The 11,752-nt window shown below is 35.1% G+C and overlaps 1 long non-coding RNA gene across 1 annotated transcript; it reads right to left on the bottom strand.

The window, feature by feature from the left end:
- Positions 1-673: 673 nt before the first annotated feature.
- On the bottom strand, positions 674-11,098 carry LOC116993477. The gene is made up of 3 exons (XR_004417304.1): positions 11,012-11,098; positions 6,959-7,077; positions 674-755 (listed from the first exon to the last, which is right to left on the bottom strand). It is a non-coding gene; the product is annotated as an uncharacterized LOC116993477 (long non-coding RNA).
- Positions 11,099-11,752: the final 654 nt, after the last annotated feature.

Raw genomic sequence — 11,752 nt, 5'->3', positions numbered from 1 at the left:
TTGCTCCTGTGCTTTCCTGGGTTTCCTGGGTTTGTGGAGATGGGCCTTAAATGACTCCCTGTGATGGCCTTACAATCAGAGTTCCTGCATTTGTCATTGTCTCTGTGTGCTCTTTTGTGGATGAGCTTTTGCAACTTAACCTAACATAAAATATTTTACCTGCTTGGATTTTGAGGAATAGAGGTACACCATTTTTCATAGACTTTCAAACTTATTCCATTAGACAAAAAAATTATTTGTAGATAGAGTGACTGCACACATCTAATTTTCAGAAAGATAGATGGCAGCTTGACTTTGAATTAAGAACAAAACATAGTATTCCTTAAGAAATTTATACCACTGTTTAAATGGTATTGAATCTGAAAAGTTAACATTACTTTCATCTGCTGAGATAAATCAGCATTTCAAAGTACTGCTTCTAGAAATAATCATGACAGACAGATAAAGCAGTAATGAAAAAGTGAAAAGGGGAAAGGAGGATCATGGGTTAAAAGACATTGCAAGAACATTGAAGAAAATAATTAGAAATAACTAAGCAGACAATAAAACAGAAAGCAGGTATGAGAATGGAGATAGAATAGATACCATGACTATCCAGCCAAAAGAAAAGGTGTAGTGACAATCAGTGATAGAGGTGTCGTTGCTGGCTTTTGAGGCCACATGAACTCACTTCCCAAAGACAGCAGTCTCCTGTTTGCTTTTCTTCAGGGAGGCCTTCAAACAGAACCCACTGGGTATTGTACTGCCAGAGTTTCCTTTTAAGAAACAAGAGTGAAGTCAGTTGAGATCAAGTTTATTAAAACTAAGCAGTTTTTATTGATTCCATGACTTATTTTGACAAAACACAATCCTTAATAGGTTCTAGTTGTACAACACTGAAACTGCACCCTATTGCCTGCCCCCCAAATACCTTGCAGAGCTGGCCTTGGATGCTGTTTCATGTAGAACAGAAGATATTAAAGGCTCTTATCTCAGGGTTGGTATTCTGCTTTATTCTTAAGCTTCCATGTGGTCAGAGCGAGAGATGGGGATAAAGAGAGCGAGCCACACGTGGGCTCAGGGTTTTTCTCTGGGTCAGGAAAGGGGAGGGGTCAGCCTTGGCCTCTGGCCAATCCCACCGCAGGGGCCAGTCCACCGGTCCTGCAGGGGTCACAGGGCTAAAGGGACATACCATTCCCAAAACAGTGGGGTATTGGGTTACAACACAACACCTTACCAAGTTTTCACATTTCTACTGGTAACCAAGATCAGTTTACTTTTGAAGCTGAGACAAATAACTTACATTTTATGTAATCTCCTACTGGGGTCCGTCTCAGTCTAACTGCAAATTCAGATTTTGTTTCCTTGCATAATAATCTCTAGTCATTATTTCTATCAGTTGCAAGAAATAGAAGGTGCCAGAATCTTCTTTCAATTGCAAACTTTGCTTGCTTTTAATGATTTACAGTTCTGTCTTAAATCAGAAAACAGGACTTGAGAGATCTCTTAAAAGTCGTGTTTCAGGGGAAGAGGAATTTTCAGGGGAAGAGGAATGTGAATAGACACTGCCATAATTTTTGTAATTTTTCCATCATTAATTCGTACCTGCTTCTTTTGCAGGGAGAAAAATATAAATCAGGTGAACAGCGAATCTTCAGTAAGAAACAAAATAAAAAGAGAACAGTAGTGCAATTGGTTAATCTATAAAAACAGGCCAACATTTCAATTTATCGACAACTTAAATGTCAGTTTCTGCTCAGGCCTGTGTATCAAAAAGTTTTTTGTGCCTAAAAGGGTAGTTAATACAGTCATTGTCAGATGAATAACGAACATATATATTTTTAATAAAGTTTGAGACCAGAGTAAAAAAAAAAAGCAAAAAAGCACCATTATTGAAATAAGTTTTCATTTAAAAAGTGATGTTTTTATCAAGACAAGAAATCTGCTTTAAACTTCACTGAAGACAATAGAAAACCCTCCATTGCTTTAATTAACTTTAAAATTATTAAAATCTTCTAATATAAATTCTTAACAGTACCAGAAATTTGTGTCAAATAAAAATTGACTCAGCATTATAAAAAAAAAATTATAGCAATTTCACATGTGTAAGGGGCATCTTTTTGACTGAAATTTGGATCCAAACTCGGAAGTGCGCCTTATCCGCCAGTGTGCCTTATATATGGACAAAATTTGGAAATTTGCCAACCTGGAAGTGCGAACCACAAGAATCACGGAGGGAGCCAGCAGGGCTGCAGTCGGCAGCTGTGCAGGGGGAGCCAGCGGCGGATCCTCGCTGCAAAATAAGTACGCCTTATACGCCAGTGTGCCTTTTATATGGGCAAAGTTTGGAATTTTGCTTCGGACACCCAGAAGTGCACCTTATAATCCAGTGCGCCTTATACTCATGAAATTACTATAATCATCTGACAATGATACATCAGTTATTTTGTCTTCTGTCTTGTTTAATTTGTTTTATCCAGAGATGTCACTATATTCCATATTTATTTATATTGATCACCTTTATTTTATCACCTATATTTATCACCTATATTTATCACTTTTTATTTTATTGATCACCTTATCAATTGATCACCTTTTCAGATGATAACTAACAGAGTCTGTGGTGATAGGGAAAGAGGCAATGGTTTTAAACTAAAAAGAGATGCATTCAGACTAGATATAAGGAGGAAATTTTTCACAATGAGGATGGTGAAACGTGGGAACATGTTTCCCAGAGGGGTGTTGAATGCCTCACCCCTGGAAACATTCAAGCCATGTTGGATGGGATTCTGAATAACCAGATCTGGTTGAAGATGTCCCTGCTCATTTTGAAAGAAGTTGGACTAGATGGCTTTTAAATATTCCTTCTAATCCAGAGTATTCTAGGGTTCTACACTTTCCTGGTGCAATTTTTTTTGTATTTTCTCTTAATGATGATATTGTGTTATCAATGAAATGAACTACAGTTCTTAAGGGTGCATCTGGTTCCCAGTCCAGATTCTGTCTAACATCTCTCTGGCAGTTTCCAGGCTGGCAGGCATCTTCTTCTGTCAGTGTTTTAGCAGATATTTTCTGTCAATGATTTTTGCACTATAACCAAGTCACCTTTATGCTTGCTCCCATCAGGAAGATCCTTCAATTATGCAAAGGACAGAATTATATCTAAGGTGACAACCATTAAGAAAAATGGATGACTAGGGAAGACTCTGGTCTTTGAGATATTTTAGCCTATATTTCAGCACTCAGAGGGCTAAGAATTTCTCAGGACATCTACCTATATTATGAAGTACTGGCTGTTTTTTTCTTTCATAAGCCAAGTTCCTACCATATTCACTTAATGATTCTTGTTCCTTCACTGTTAGAGAAAGTTAATATTTAATCCATATCTATTATTTTCCTACCATGTCTGACTATGTAGGCCTCTTAATAATCATATTTTGTTGACTTTTTTTCCAGATTAAAGACAATTGTATGGTAAGAATATTACACATTTTTTTCTTAAATAGATGTCATATCTCTGAATATCATAATTATGTTTATCTATTTTTTTTTCCAATCCTTCTGTACATTTTTTTTTTAACATGAAGAGGCAGAAATAAAGTCTGTATTCAGGACATGAATAAACCAAGGATATACTAATCTACATCAGAGTATATACCATCTTTCACAGAGTTAATTTCTTAATAATTTAGCAGTTTTTGACTGGTACTGCATAATTAACTAACAGTTTCATAATATTAAATTTTTCATTCTTAACAACAGAACTTAGTTTAAAGTCCTTCATAATATTTTTTAAGTTAATATTTTTTGGAAGTGTCCCTTTATATTAGTCTAGACACAATTCTATCCCCCAACTACTCAGTCTTCAGTCCTTCTGAAGAGGTTCAGAATCAGCTCTCATCTGTGTATGTCATCAACAATCTTTTCACTTCAATTTTCTTGTCATTTACACATTGAATGATACAGATTGCAACCCAGTTTACCACTGAACTCAATGGGTAATCTCCTTTCACAGTAAAACTGACCATTTATGAGATTCTGCTTTTCTATTTCAGCTATTTGAGCAACCAATTGCCATAACTCTTATGCCTTGAAAGCCTTCTTAAAAATCTTTAACGAGGAACTTTGTCATAATCTTCCTGGAAACCAAGACTTTATTAACCACATTATCCTTACTCACATGTTTGATATGCATTCTAGAAAGCTCAAGAGTCGTACAAAAAACACTTCTTTTTGTAAAAGTCATGTTCCTTTTCCCCAACGATGGTTTATATATACGGCCATCTAACATTTTTTTCTTTATATCATAGTGGAAAATAAATTACTCAGAATTATAAATCGTAGTATATAGTTATCTCAGTTTTTCAGAATAACAGACATTTTCACCAGATAGCTGACTCTATGTTCTCAAAACAAACATCCTCAAAACAACATTTTCAGGGTTGATATAGAGATAAAACTTGAAAAAAATTTTGATTTGCTACATCCAATCAGAGACATGAGGTTATTTGCTTATGTATACAAGGATACCTAAATAGTTTGGGGAGTGCTCACTCTTCATTGCAAAGGTTAATGGATATCTCTGATAACTGTAAGTGCTATTATAATGGCAGCAGCTACCAGTTATTCAAGGAGAGGATGTTTACTTTCATGACAGCCTTTGTCTCAGCATATTTTACTCATATTTGGCTTTGCTTCAATGAACTTTACTTCTCAAAAAGGGATAGGGTGTGGCAAAACTGTCTCATAAAAATGCCCACCTGAAGATAGTGTCATACATCATTTTGATTTTTAGTGTTTAAATGTATAATGCTGAAAGTTAATTTCCCATAGGATAACAGAGGAACAAAAAAAAAATCTTGCATAATGAAGATTTGCATTTACTTAAACATATACATACAAAATGCTACTAAAATAAAATAAACCTCCAATAATTAATGTGTTTGTTCTTACACATTCCAATCTGTTATAAACTTCCATTATTAATTAAGAGGCAGAAAAATGACAGCTAAAATACAATAAATAGAAACTTAAGTCAAGCTTCTGTCAAACCCTTAAACCATACAAACAGTTTGGAAAGGTTTTGTTCTTCCCAGGTGCCAGCTACCTAGATCAGCTTTACTGATGGATTTATATTTGCCATGGGAGATACTCTGTGTGTGCACACTTATTTAGCATTTTTTTTCACAGACGTGATTGGAAAGCACACATCAAAGTATGAGCTTCTGCTCATGCTTGTGATATATGACTGAATATGTGCATGTCAATTTCAGTTAGATGGTCTAGGAGACCATCTAGGTTTCTTCCTTCGTAGAAGCATCTCTGGACTATGGTAAATTGGGGTCTGTATGCAGTTAAGTTCATCTGCCTCATACAGAACACTGCTCCACTCATGGATATTCTATGGATTTTATCATGGCTGTGTGAAGGTAAGTCAGAGAACACAGTTAACTTTGTCATCTGCTGTTTCTGGATCTTAAACATGGTATAGACACTGCTCCAATGTGCTTCAAATAACTTAGACAATGGCAAAGGCAAAATTATGTCACATATGACTTTGCTATGTCAAGCAATCTTTTACCCCCTCCCCAATCTCAAATCTCACCTAGTTTATAATCCTAAAACACTGATAAATATAATTCATAGTTGAATAGCATTGCCTGAACAGAGAACCCTGGGGATCACAATTAAATGTTGGAGATGTCTGCATTTGACAATATCTTCTTTTGTAATACCAAAAAATGAAGTCTTACTTGAATCACCTAAGCTAAAACTTATCATCTTCATTTCTGAACTCTGACCACTCTAACAGATAGGAAGCATCAAGCTTTGTTGAAATAATATTTAATCTTTTCTTTTCAGTGGTTAACTGTGGTACTTCTTTTACAAAAAGAGAGCATCTTTAGAAAATGCAGTTCTAGACTAGGCAGTATTATGCTATTTTGAGTGTTTCACAATTTCACTTAATTAGTGCTCAGTTTTTACTCCATTCTGACTAAATTTGTCCCCTAGTGCTCTTGTGTTCAGCGACCTTCCCTACTTTCACTGTGTATCGATGGGCTGCCTGTATTTTTCATGGTACACATATTATTTTGACAACTCGGTGATATTAATTGGTCTCTTAGGAGCTTTCTATAATAAATCTATCTCACTGGCAGTCAGAAGTACATATGAACTCTCTGCCTTCCTTATCTTCATTGTTCAACAGAGCCTTACATAAGAGAAGGATTTGAGGTAACATGACAGATGTGCTACCAATTTTAACTCCTTTATACTCTAATATTCTGAATGTAAGAAAACAAAAGTCATGATCAGAGAGGATTGTATGATATCTGCAGGTCCCCTGCAATATATGAAAAAAAACCAAATGTCATTATGTAGTATCGGTCTAGTATCAAAGCACACTAGACAAATTGTCAAAGTCCATGCTTAAAGGTAGAAATTATCACTTCTCAGATCATCAATTTCTCTGAAAACACTAAAAGAAAACAATTGTTAAAGTTGGGGGAAAATATTGGGATCTTAAAATCGGTTAACACATGCACAGGGATCAGTAGTCAATATTCAGTAATCAGTATCCATTTGGCAGTAAAGGGAGCCTCTACTGCAAGAGTCTTTCCAGTGTCATTTTGAACTGTAGCGGCAGAAACTATTTGTGTCTTTGTTTTGCTTGAATCACTATTTTTGTTTACATTTTGCAATCTAGCTATCTGCCATATCTGCGTAACTTATTGCTATTGATATAACAAAACTACATGTGAAATATCTCATAAATATCTTAACTACATGCAAAAATTCATGTGACCTTTGATGCTTACTTGACCTTTATAAATACTTTATACATGCATAAACTGATCATTTCTGAAGCAAAGACACTTTGGAAAACACTGCAACTGTTAATGTTGATCAACACATTAAGAAATATGAGCTGGTTAAGATATAGCAAAAGGAAATTTCTAGACATATTCTAGATCCTCACCTTTAATAAGCAGTCAAATACTTAAAGGTGAAGGTCCAGTTAGTCGCACATTTTCATTCTGGTCCATTTGTTTCAAGACAGTCCATTAGCTCATCAATGCAAAATATGGTTGAAAATTCCTGTGGAATAAAAAAAAATAAAAAATAAATTAATACAACTTTAATAAGAGAAAACTTTTGCAATTTTAAAAATACCAAAAGGTGCTTGTATTTTATTAATTGGTATTTAGCGTCTTGTATAATATGTTTTCACACAGATAAAATAGTCATTGGCAGATTTGAATTCATAGTTATTTTCAAAGTTTGAAGTGTAGTTTTTTTGTATATGGTATAAAAATTTTGTTGAGAATATTATTATGCTTGGCTGAAAGGGTCATGCTTGTTGAAGCTATGATACACATATCTTACTTCTCTTTCTAGATTGTATAAAGTTGATGAAGCACTGATAAATTTCTGGCTCTATTTTGACAGAGTACATTTCAAAGCATTCATTTTACAAGTGATAGTATAACAAACATAGAATCAGATTTTCACTTTTGGGTAATATCATGACTTCAGGCTTCTGATTTATTTTTGCCTGGAGTAGACTGTACTTTTTGAAGGACATGGCAAGTTTGTGCAAGGACACCACTAACACATTGAAATCAATAATAATCTCTTATAAAATGTGCAAAAGTAGGAAAAAAAAAAAACCAACATGCATTTTTCCCTTCAAAATCATTTTAAAAAGTCATCTTTTGGATTAGGAGAGGCTACAATTGGTAGTACTAGTTGTAAGTTACTTCTAAGTGTTAACAAAATTCACAGAATATTATTTTATGCTTGCTTACATGAAGGGCTATTATTCATGCTTTAGTGTCATTACTAGTGTCTTTATATTATTATGTATAATAGGTGGATTTGTAATGCAGGACTTATTAGAAAGAGCAATTGAAAGAGAACAGGCTATAGCAACAACTTTGGAATTGTTATCCACCTTATCAAAGCTTACTGTAAACATTTATACCTTTGTATCCATGATCAAACGTGTAATAGTTATGAATTAATAATGCTCCATGTTTTTTAAACTTGGGGCACAATATGAGAGCTATGTGTCTACAGTAAGGCTTTTCAAACCATCCTGAGCATTTTCAGACTCCTCAGAAAGTTCCAGTTATGCTGCAATCTTTCAGTTCTCTCTTAAAGTCAAAGAAAGAATCAAAGGTTACTAATTTTGATTATCAAATGCAATGTAATCAGTCCCAATGAAGGGAATAAGATTCATGTGTACCCTCAACTATACATCTGTCAATATATTTTCAAATTCAGAGTGTATATCTGTTCAAGAGACACTTCTAACTTTCAAGGTATTAACCTAAACAATTAGAAGAAAACTTTTAAAAATGCTATTCCATATTCAGGTATTTTTCAAGCTAATACCAACTGGAACACTTTATTCTAATTGGAATTCCTGAGACCTTGCACCAGAGAACTGCACATGATGCAAAGGAATGCAACAGATTCAACATCTGGTGCAAGAGACAGTGTCAAATTTGCTCCCCACCCACAGGAGGTACCTGGACGTTCCCACCTGTCCCAAAGATACATTAATCCACTGAACTCTATGTTCAGGACAGTCATCCCCAAGAGGACCAGAAGAAGAGGCTCAATGGGATATCATAGGGATCCACACAGTGGTGATATTTTCTCTCTGTCATTCTCTTTCTCTCTGCCCCTTCTCCCTTCCCCCTTCACCACCTTCTTTTTCTTTTCCTTTGTCTCTCTCTTTCTCTAGCTCACTGTTAAATAAAATCCATGCTATTGACTTCAGCATATGTTTGCAGGGATTGGGGGACACGGACCAAGCAAAGCCAGTTTATTACACTAATCACTAGTATTTATAGTTCTCTAACTTCCATACAAAATTTTCCGCTCAGACCCCTTTGCCCCTGCTCCCTTAGCAACACAATCTTTTCAGTTATCTAGTCCCTGCTACCTTCTTTTGTGCCAGCAATGTCCTTGTCATATCTTCTCTCGTCAGAGTGGTCAGAGTGACCAGACATGATGTCTACACTTTTGTTCTTGCCTTGAGTTTCTCTCTCCCACAGCTTCCACTGTACCAGGGCCAGGAGGTCTGCAGCACAACCCAGCTCAGCTTCTGTAGCTGTCTGATCTTCCAGATATGGTCTCATATGTACCTTAATTCAGGCAGAGGCACTTCTTTAAAAAAGTTAATGCTGAGATCACATCAATTACCCGGAATACTCCTCTAATTTTTAATGGAACTGAACGTGGCAGGAAGTGGTGCTAAAGTGTAACTACTGATATCTAAGACCCATGTCACGAACATGTAGTGTGATGCTAGAGATGCTCTCCAGAATTCTCTTTGTGTTTGTGAAAGGACAGGCATATGCTAGGAATACAATAAGAAAGTTAGTGTGATGATCAACTATGTATCTTTCAATTTAAAGATTAGTGCTGTTTAGCTACATAAAATTTAATTTTATAATAGGTCCTCAGTACTTTCAGTGATCTACACAGTTACAAACATATAAAAACTAGAAATATATTCTCCTGAAGTTTCATTTCCACATTTCTAAAGTGCATTGTCAAGAAAATCTGCTATATGAGTAACTTATGTCATATGAAATTCAATACTGGCTTTATAATTTACTTCAATGACAGTTGAATTATACCATATAGAAAGGTATTTTCAAAGGAATGGCATTCTTATACCCTTTTCTTTCCCTTCTGTCACATTGTGTGATGTTGTTATGCATGCTTAAATGTTTGATGTATTCCACCAGATGGTTGGAATGTCTTGCAGTCAGGAGTACAGGGTTTTGTTTTGTACTTACCTGTTTTTTAAACATTAAACATCTTCACTACAGCAAGAATGAGGTAGAGAACCTCTGAAAAAACTCTGTAGCTGCATAGCTCAGATAGTCTGTTACTGTTGTATTAAACCATTTTAATTTGGACATACCTTGAATAATATTTTTTTAATGTAAAACAAGTGTGATCTTTCGAGAAGCCAATGCCGTTACTGGTGGGAAAGTTGCTTAAACAGAAACCAAATTAGAATTACCTGTTTAAAATTATCTTCTATACCCTTCTAACTCATAGATGCATGTAGAATATAAGTATTTAGTAGGAAAAGTACAAAAGCATCTTGCTAAGAAAAACAGCTTCTGCATATGAATAGGGATATTATTCAACATAAAATCACAAGGCCCTTCAGCACACGAATTTAATGTGCATGTGCAGCAATCTTTCTGACACTATAAAGCTTCAGAGGACCCATTACTGTCTTTTGAGTTTACAGTCTGTGCATAACAGGTTTCATGATAGACAGAGCTATTGCACACTCTATTCTGCCAATGTTATTACTTCAGAAAAAGAGAAATGAAACAAAATATGTAAAAGAGAAAAAATAAGTATTAGCATGTAACAAAGTTATTTAAAACACTACAATACATATAAGAAAATATTATATAATACAAGACAATGACTGCATAATTTGAGTGATGCATGAAATGAAAATAATAATTTAGATTCAGTTCTTTATCGCTCTGATTAAAACCATAGCTGCTATAAATTCACATGTGGGATATCATTGCTGAGGCACACTCTTGGAAACTAGAGAAGTAACTTCACAAAAAACATCCTTTAGGACAATATTTCTAAGGAAGATCTTGCTTACCTTTTCCATAAATATTTCTCCTGAGCTCCTGAGTTCTATTGGTGATAGTTATGCTGTCAGGAAACATACATTTTGGTTGTAGCAATGTTTCGGTATGGTTTTACTTAAGCAGACAACAAAAGAAGTAAAAGCAAACTTAATTATCATACATTTGCTTTAAGGTCCAAATATTCAACTAATGCTGATATCTCAGAGCACCTCATACAGTTACACTACAGGGCCTATAACCTTGTCTTTTTGTAATGAAAGGCAGATCTGTGTTAAGCTATTTTGAACAATCTAAGCTTCCATGTTGACATTAAGGGACCAAATTCTGCCTCCAACTAACAAGTCAGAGAATTTAATGTTGTAAAAATAGGTGATTAACTTAACCTGAGATTTTCTCAAGAATCCCATCTGGCTTTTCCCTGCCACAGCAGTATTGGTTTCCTTTTGGTCTCCCATGCCTTGTCTTTGAGTATCATGCAGGGGCCCTTCAAGTACCAGAAGCTACAAAACAGCAGCAAATACCTAAGCATAAACAGAAAAGGAAGCATTTTTAATGATAGCTGCAAGGCAAATTTTTCATGTATGGGTCTTGTAGTTAAGAGTTGTTATATAAATCAACAATCTTCCAGTTTATCAAGGCCAAATTTGCAGTTCCAGGTAGTAGACTCTGTGGACTATATATATTGCAGCTTTTCCCTATTTGCAGATTGTGGAAAGAATCAGTCCTTTCAACATTCTCAAAAGCTCATTCAGTAACTATCTAAAGAAAACAGAATCCATTCCAAGACTATAAATTAACTCGTGCAGTCTACCCTGTTTGTCTGTCTTGTACAGAGCAATAATCTCCTATAATGAATTATTATGGCATTCTGCAGCACAAAGTACACTTCAAGGGATCAATTTCAGAACTTTAAGATTTGGATTAGTTTACCCATTTCTAAACTGAGCTAGACTTCCCATCCCTTTTGTGTATTTTATATATACCAAAACAAAGCATTTTCCTTTATTTATCTTTCAATCACTCTCACAAGCAAGAACTTGGCAAAACATCAGGATTGGCATGATGTTATGAATTTTGCACAGATGTTCATAAAATTAATGCAATCTTTATAATTGCACTTATCA

The sequence above is a fragment of the Catharus ustulatus genome, chromosome 3 (assembly GCF_009819885.2).
Source record: "Catharus ustulatus isolate bCatUst1 chromosome 3, bCatUst1.pri.v2, whole genome shotgun sequence".
NCBI lineage: Eukaryota > Metazoa > Chordata > Aves > Passeriformes > Turdidae > Catharus > Catharus ustulatus.
This window is presented reverse-complemented; position numbering and strand designations above follow the sequence as displayed.